The sequence below is a fragment of the Euprymna scolopes genome, chromosome 14 (assembly GCF_053919585.1).
Source record: "Euprymna scolopes isolate OS-2025 chromosome 14, ASM5391958v1, whole genome shotgun sequence".
Classification (NCBI taxonomy): Eukaryota; Metazoa; Mollusca; class Cephalopoda; order Sepiida; family Sepiolidae; genus Euprymna; species Euprymna scolopes.
The window spans coordinates 11,964,722-11,974,491 of record NC_136495.1 but is presented as its reverse complement, the minus strand read 5'-3'; the positions used below and the strand labels follow the sequence as shown (position 1 = coordinate 11,974,491).

Genomic DNA, 9,770 nt, shown 5'->3' with positions numbered 1-9,770 from the left:
TAATATGTTATAAAAAAGTGCCTTAACCTTGTGGGTCGGGGTGTGCGTTGCATGATTTAATGCAGCTTATCCTAGGCTAAAACATTGTGGCGGTTTCGATAACTCTCCATATTTGAGAGCTTAACTTACGTCATAAAACGGGACTCGGTGTGGCAATGCTATTAACAACGTCAAATAATTTGAAATGTTTATCTGGTTTCGCTTTGTGTACAAACTCTTGAACTTTGACTCAAGGAGTAGTATATGTTTTGGCCGAATATGAAGTAATGTCATTATTACAATGAAAATGTTTCAAACATTTGCACTATTTAGAATGTAAGTCTCTAAAATCAGATTAATCTTGAAATGAATAAACTAAACTCCTTCCGTAAAGACGATTCGGTTCGAACGAAGGTGTTATTTTAATAATTAATGTAAAGAATATTTTATTAATTACATATGCATTGTTCGGAAATTACAATACGTTGTCAAATATAATTATGCCATCGCCCAGTAAAAATATTTTTAAAAAACTACGTCAACGTTAGACTTATAATTAGTACACATAAATGCAACAATTCTAATAAAGTAATTTTCAAAATGCGACATTAGATTTATTTAATACACTGTATATAGATAATAGTAGCATTCGTGGCACAAGGATTGCGAGTGTTTATTGTTTTAAATATATTTACATTTAAAAAATATTAAATAAATTCAGAATATGTATTTGATTAGTTACGTATTATCTATCTGTAATAGCCAATAGTAATGACGAAAAAGTCAATGATGTCTTTTTATAAAAAGTGAGAAACAATTATTATTTTCATAAAATTGATTACAACACTAGGATTTTCAGCCCGGAAAAATGGGAAACATTTATAGCCCGTTCATTTAGATATAATGCATTATGCCAAATTGCTAATAGAATACGTTTATAATGGTGCTCAATTTTGCATTGGTACTATCCATTATTAATAAAATAATGATCCTAACATTCGCATTCAACAGACGCTATAATATTTAGTTCGCTGCACCTCATCATAATAAGGAATCATACAAAATTTCAGCATGCTATGGCGAGTAGTCTCCGAAAGAATTTTTAGAGAAATGTGGTATTTTGTTTGTTAATCCTTATTAATCTCTAACTGTACCTTAAATGAATAAAAAATTAAATTAAAAGGTCATTATAAAAGTTGGTCAGATCTACCCAGCAGTTTCCGAGAAATAATGAAACCGAAAGACGGAAGAACAGAGAAATATAAAAAAAAATAATATAGAAATTATACAAAAAGTTATCAGAATAAAATGTGGAATTTCCTCTTAATTCGCCATTATTACTATACTTTAAAGGAACTCATTTTTGTAGTGAGAGAAAAGAGGAAAATATGAAAGAAAAGGCAAATAAGAGTTACGGAGAGCTTAGAAAATGGACAGAATCGACGAAAGAACCGACCCATCGAGACACAAAAAGTTTTCATGGTGATAAGCGGATTCCAGGCTCATTTTCTCCTGAATATTCAAAAGCTTTCTCCTCAAAATTCATTTAAACAATCAAACCACTTTACAGCAATGAACATTTGACACAAAATAAAACAAAACTAATGAGAGTGGTATTATACTGATTTGAAATTGTCCTAAATGCGATTTAGAAGTCATTAATCAACGGACTGACATTCTTCCACGATTTATTTTAAACTCAAGAGGCTTGATGATTAAATAATATTCATTCACACAGAGAAAGGTGTTATTTTTAGATTTGAATCACAAAAAATAAATATTTAAAAAAAAATGAATAACATTTTTCATTATAAGAGATATTTGCCTCATTAGAGTAAATAATATAATAGATTTCATTTCTAGGCTGCATTAATGATTCGTTGAAAAATGATGACGTAGATGATTTATGATATTAAATGTTTAAAGAATTTCTGGAAAGGTTATGAGGTGTTCAATGAATTTCTCCGACCCGTGATTATCAATTACTTATCCATATGGTCGCGTTAATACCGAATCTCCATACGGCCACCTGCTTGCTTTCGGTTTATTTCGCCAACTTTCTCATCTTTACTGGCCATTCCAAAATAACCTTTTTATAATTTAAACCAGGAAAATCAATTTTATATCTAACCTTAGATATGGAAGATACTTTCTGAAGCGTTTTATAAATATTTCTGAGATGATTATATTTTAAAAGTGTACACTTGACTTCACCAATCTATTCGAACTTAAACTCATGACCAGAAACACACACACACACACACACACTCATTTTTCAACATCGCTGAAGCGAAAAAAAAAGATAATAATGAACGTACCTAGAACTGAAAAAATATACAAAAAAAACAAACGAACTCATCAATCGGTATACAAAAATGAAAAAGAAAAGGAAATATCTCATTATGGAAATAAAGTGAATGATATATTTCGAATAAACTTTAGACGATATTATTGTTTGTTTGACTCGCAATTTTCACTCTCTATTTTCTAAACAACTTTGAATAGTTCGTTTACTACGTTTAATTACTTGCCAAATCGGGGTGATATATATATATATATATATATATATATACATATATATATATATATATATATTTATATATATATATATATATATATATATAATAAAAGGATAAGCATCCAAGGATATGAATTTATAATGAGAAAGAAAAGAATGTTTCTGCTTGCGAGTGCACTGGATATTAACTTCTGTCTCATTTTCATTTGGAGTGTACATAGTTACCGATGAAATATCTTCCAAGCATGTGAGTTTATTTCCTTTTAAACTTTTTTTCTTCCACCCTATCTCACTCCTCTCTTCTTCGAACTTGTTTTTCCCCACTTTTTATTCATGATTAGTAGTTTGAGTCTTTTTTATCAGAACATTATTAAAAGATGTTTTAATTTTAGAAATGTTTAAAAAGTTTTTGTTATTTTTAATTAAAAAATGCTTAATATTTTTAAGATTTTCAATTTTTTTTTATAAATTCATTTTTTTAGTTTTCAATTGTTTGTGTGTGTGAGTTTTTTTTGTATGCTCTAATATCATGTGCAGTTACTTTTTGTCTCTTCGTTTTTTTTTACCCCTGTCTTATCGCCCGTATTAAATTGTTTTTGCAGTTCTCATATAAAAAAAATCTATTTTTAATCTAAATCTTTTCATGGTTAGTGGTATCTTTTTCCTTAACTTTTGCATGATGCCGGTTTTTCAAACTCTTTTGACGATGAGCATTGGGCTCCGAAATTCCATTTTCTAAAGATGTTTCTCTACTGTAAACCTGACTGGTTTGATAATGTAATAAATATCCTTTGAGACTTTATGCTTTAACTTCTTATTCTACACACATATACACACAGACACACACACATACACACGCATTTACACGAATGAAAATAATTAGAATTAACCATTGAACCCCAAATAATGTTTTACATATGGGATTGATACAAGCTTTTATTTGTTTTATTGTATCTATGGTATAAAAACTAGGGTCGATTCAATTAATCGATATATTGATTAGATAATTATCGGTTTTATGAAGTCAAAGGAATGGCTGCTCTCCATACCTCGAGAAAATGTCTCTGAGAGTGTTCTTTTTTCTCATATTATTGTGAACGGCCATCGTTTTGAATTTTGTGAAACGAAAATCTCATAAAACGCATAAATATTAATTGAATAACAGGAGGTCATGTTGATGAACACAGTCTGATTTTACCTAATAGAAATATGGAAATAATGAAGAAAAAGAAGTTAAAAAATATACAAAATTTATTAAATCATGAAAATTAGATTTACCTTTCCGTAGGTAGTAGCTAAATATATTTTCTTGCAATTTCAGCAATTGTAAAATTCCTACAATCCGAGAAAAATTCTTGATTGCCTCCTTCCGTTAGGAAAAGCATTTTTTTTAAATCAACGGATAAAGAGTCATATTTAATAATTGCTTGCTTAAACATTAGATGTATCTTGAACAATTGCAAATTTTCTAACGTATTCTTTATTATTTCAGCAATTGTCATAATGAAGTGATATCCTTTTATCCTGATAGAATCTAATATAAAACATTTTTTTACACGGTGGTCGCCATTATCAAGGTCCGGAAGCCACTCAGGGATAAGGGTTATTGCAAGTACAGTACGTTAGAGTGGAGATTTGATGAAGTGTTTACTTAAGGGGGCGGTTCATTAGGGATTTGTTAACGTTGGACCTGAAGACATCCAAGTTGTAGTCCGGGGGAAGCAGGCAGACGGAACAGAGTTCCACAGGCGTGCAGTTCTAAGAAAGAAAGAGAAGAGAGGGGAGTATGTATTTAATTAAATAGTAACACATACTATTCAATTAAATACATAATCCCCTCTCTCTCTTTCTGTCTCTCTCCTATTCTCTCTGTCTTTCTCTCCCTCTCTTTCTCTCTCTCTCTGTCTCTCTCAATGTTTTGTATAATCAATATCGCCTGAAGAGGTGTCTTGTAACTTGTACCTGGCTGACCAAAACATGCTCATGCATGTTCAGCGACATATAGAAGCTTATGTAAAAATAAAAGTATATTTCTGTCGAAATATGTACCAATCCTTAATTTATCAACCTCAATAAACTACAGAGCATATAAGAAATAAATATAAATAAAAATAATAAAAAAGTAAATAAAATACTTCTAGTAGTGTATATCAAAATGAATACAATTTATTAATAAGCAGTTATATTTGATGACTTTAATTGAAAATTAATAATAGTGTGATAAAAGCAAAATTAACATTGCAACTTCTCTTCATATATTAAGATTTTATAGTCTTTTAATGAATTGACAGGAGTGAAGGGCAAAATAGATTCATTGATTAATATAATAATTAAGTTAATGATTTTGTGCTACGAAACAGAATTATGAATGTAAACGTTCTTAAGAGAATCATTTGTAAAATCGTTAATCTCATAGAATTTGGAATATAGACTTTTGCTTATATATATACACACACACACACACACACACACACATATATATATATATATATATATATATATATATATATATATATATATATATATATATATATATTCATCCACTAACAGTACTGTTTTGTTGTATCACGACTCATCAGTTTCGATAGACTAGCACCTTTCCCTAGCCCGGGATGGCACCGACAACAATCGCGTTGATAGATAGCTGTTCAACCTATCGGCTTATAGGGTTCGATGGCCGTAAATGACCTCAACAAATGCCCATTTTAAATAAAACCTTACTGCTTTACAGTGCTCGAACTGCTCCTTTATTTAAAAACAGCGAACCTCATTTTATAGGCATCTAAGTAACGGGTAACGGACATATACGATAATCCTATACTCAAAGAAGGGGACTTAAATATATAGTCATCTACATACAGTACTGTCTCGTTGTATCTAAACTCATAAGTGCGGTTAGACTTGCACCTTTCCTTAGCCGGGGATTGAACTTACAATCGTCAGTTTGATAGTCAACACTACTACCCATTTGTCTATATATATATATATATATATATATATATATATATATATATATATATATATATAAAGTAAAAGATGGTCACACCTTTTGAAGACACTTTTTAAAAGTAAAATTTAATTGAGAAATTACAAAAAGAATAAATAAACAAAAATGACTTTATCATTATATTCGACACTTCAAATTTTTCAAAAGTTTCTCAATTAAATTTTGTTTTAAAAAGTGTTTTCAAAAAGTGTGCCTATCTGTTACTTTAAATCCCGCTCGAAACTGGAGCACTACACACTTGAAACCACCGGACTGACACGTAAATTCTCGTCTCTTCGCCATAACACTAAAATGAAAAAGAAAAAAGACATTCACAAACCGGACTTTTGACCATGATGAGGCTATGTATTAGCGAAATATAGGACTTATAAAGCAATAAACAAAAATGATTTTATCATTATATTCGACCCTACAAAATTTTAAAAAAATTCTCAGTTAAATATATATATATATATATATATATATATATATATATATATATATATATATATATATATATATACACATATTAACATTTATGTTTTTTAAGCTTGTCTCGTTTTATTTTGTATGTAACGTGAATATTACGTCTAAAATAGACAAAAAATAAAAAAGAATAAACAAAAAATCCGAATAAAAATTCTTTTTTTTACAGCAGTAGTTCTTTTAATATCGTTATTTTCGCGACCGCTTAAAGGAAAACTCCTCCCGCAGCCGCATGCCCCGTTTAGCCTGACAAACGGTTCCACTTCCAAGCGTCTGCCGGCCGTAGTCAGCCATTTCTCGCCTTCGCTTTACACGTCCATTTTATCTGACGCCGACTTTCTTTCTTTGATACCACACCAGCCGTATGCCGGCCCTTTCACGCCTGCATATTTTCACGTCTGTTCTCTTCGGCAGCGACTTAGTATCCATCGAGAGTAAGTGTTTCATTTTTGTTCCTTTTTTTCATGCTTTTCTCGAGCACACTTTATAATTTTCATATGTACGTTTTCAATCTATTGCTGCCACTTCTGCTGCTAATCGTTTTGCATGCTGGCCCCTAAAAGCTGCTGCTGATACTTTGCATGCCCTCATATGCACCTTCTTTTTCCAAAATATTTTTACAAGAATTTAATTAAACTTGTCCGGGGCAATAAAAGAAATGAAAACTCCGAGTTTTACACGATAAAACATAAATAATAAATCCAATAAAAAATGTCTTATTTATACTCTCTTCGGCATTGATACTTTTGCTTTTTTTAACAAAACGTTTTTAGATTTTTTTTCCTCGTTCATTCTTTCTTTTTTGCCTTTGTAAAAGTAAATACAATCTGTAGTCTTTTTTTAAATATTTAAAGTCAAAGTTTTAATACGTGAAAAGAAAGGAAAATACACAGTCCATAGTTCAAATAGCGAGAATGTGTGTTTTTTCTTTTCGTTAAGAAGTTTGTTTCCTATTATTTTACATCAAGCCTGCATTTCTTTTCAATATCCCATCAGTCATAGCATTTATATCTCTCCTTCTTCATTGACAGATATTCACGCCATTTGCCCAAATGATTTTCTTTTTGTTAAAACTTCTTAAAAACCCTTAAACAAACAAGGTATAACCTTGTTCCTATTCCTAGATGTAATTTAGTTCAGCATTTCTTAGTAACTTAACGAGATTATTTGATAGAACAGAAGTTAATGTAATCCTTTGTGTCTCTTTAGTGCCCATCTTTCTGGTTGGACAAAATTCGAGACGGTTACGGCATTTTTTTTTCTTTTTCAACAATTTTTTTTTATGATCGTTAATTTCAGCACCACTTCAAAAAAGTCTCCAGCTGCTACATGCCAATTTTATCCTGGCAAGGGTTCTTCTTCCGACCGCACGCCTACCACAGCCAACTATATCTCGCCTTCGCTTTACACGTCGATTTTTTACGATGTCGAATGTCTTTCTCTGACCTCACGCCGGCCTTACGTCGGTCATTTCTCGCCGGCGTCCTTACACGTCGATTCTTCTCGACATTTATTTTGCCAGCACGTGTTGCATTTTTCTCATTTTTCGTTCTTCTCGCGCACATTTTCTAATTTTAACACGCGCGATTTACTACTACTGTTGCTATTATTACTGTTAATTTACATCGAACGTTGGTCACTCTTTGCTGCTACTGATAACTTCCATCCGTTGATATGCACTGTTACAGATTAGAAGGAATTAAAGTAAAAAAAACACTATGACAATCCTCACTATAAACTGAAATTGTACGAGAGCATCATGATATATTACAAATCTCCTTTTCTCTATATTTCTATCTGTCTACTCTTATGTTAATCAATGTGTCGATGCTGCTTTGTAGATAGGTTTCTAACTACGGACGATACACCTCGCTTAAAAGGGAGACAACTTTATTGCGTTAATCAACATAAGTGTGCCTCGTTATGACTTCTACTTCCAAACCGGACGCTATCCCTCTCGTAATGGGAATTCACTTTCCAATATGCTGCTCACACCTTCATATTAGTCGTTATTGTCGAGTATTACAGCGAATACACACATATATGAAAGCACAGCTATATTTATCCGTAACGGTCTGTCTGGGGGACAACTGACCACTTGCATGAGACGGGATTTACTTACTATTGAATTATTGACTTTGTATTAAAACGCTTCAATGAAGAGCGCGTTTTTTATTGTCAATTAAATGCTTTTGTTCCGTATGTAAAAACAGATTTTGAAGGTTCGTGATAAAATATGTCGTGTCAACATTAGCGAAAACGTCACGAGAAAAATTCTATGATTGTCGCAATGGTAATCAATTTATATTATACCACATATATATCGACATAAAATCATAAAATACACCAATATTTCAAATAAAGACACACATTACTCGATATGTTTTCAGATACGCATGTACTAAAACAATAGTAACACAGCAGTCGGTCTGGAGAGCTGAGAAATATGCTGTTTAGGAATGACTACATATTAATTTAAGTACACACACACGCATATATATATATATATACATATATATATATATATTAATATATATATGTATATACATATATATATATATTAATATAATTATCTACTGACACGTGTTTCGTCGTCTGTGTCTTATCAGAGTTGCTGAATCTTGCGAGATTCGAAATCGGGACCCCATGGACAAAAGCTGAAACCTCTTCCATTAGGGTATCTCACGCAACTGCTAGTGTATCGCGTTTTATGTAGATATTATTTGTTTTTGTTTTTGTTTTTGCGATACTTGTTTTGAAATGAATTTTACGAAAGTTCATATTTACGTAAATGCGATTTGGGAATAATATTCCCTTTGACCAACATGGTACCTCCAAATGGGGAGCGGCATATGTATTATTGTTTGAAATATAATTATCCACTGGCATGTGTTTCGTCGACTACGACATATCAGGGTAAATGAATCTAACGAGATTCGAGATCGAGACCGCCTGAACAGAAGTGTAAACCTCTACCATTTAGTTACCTCGCGCGACTTCTGCAATGTATCGCGTTTTATGTAGATGTTATTTGTTTTCGGTTTTGCGATACTTGTTTTAAATGCATGTTACGAAAGTGAATTTTTACACACACACAGACACACACGCACACACATATGTAATATACGGCATAATCACGTTGACACAATGGTTCCCGTCAGATCACCAAAGTTAAGCAACGTTGAGCCTGGTCATTACTTAAATGGGTGACCAATTTGGAGAGTCCAGGTGCTGTATGTAGAAGGACGTCGACACCTCCCTTCAAAAAGTTGCAAAAGCCTAACGTCGTCATCTCCCCTAACGGGGATATACATGCAACTGGGGAACGCTTGTGAATTTCATACTCCCATGAAACTTCCTCCTTCGGAGGAAGCCGGCTAAACCCTGAATAGTGTTGGTGCTGACTGCACAAACACACAAACACACACATATACACATACACACACATACACACACACACACACACACACACATATATATATATATATACACACAGACATAGAGAGAGAGAGAGAAAGAGAGAGAAAGAGAAAAAGAGACGGACAGACAGACGGATAATTATCCACAGAAAAAATGTTTTGCTACATCTTCAGTGCAGCTAGATTAGCAATTACCTCCAGCCGCGCTAGCTTTTTTTTTTTTAATCTATCCATCATCAAGCTCTGATCCCTGTATGGCATAAAAATAAATGAATGGCGCTTGTCTTAAAAATAGTCCTTGTTTTGACAAGATTCTGCGACTGGCCTTTACTCCTGATCTGGTATAGAATACATACATCAAATCCGTTGTCAAGATCGCTGA

The 9,770-nt window shown here is 32.3% G+C and overlaps 1 pseudogene; it reads left to right on the top strand.

Moving 5' to 3' along the window:
* The first annotated feature begins 9,090 nt into the window (after positions 1 to 9,090).
* LOC145293609 (5S ribosomal RNA) lies at positions 9,091 to 9,209 on the top strand (annotated as a pseudogene).
* Positions 9,210 to 9,770: the final 561 nt, after the last annotated feature.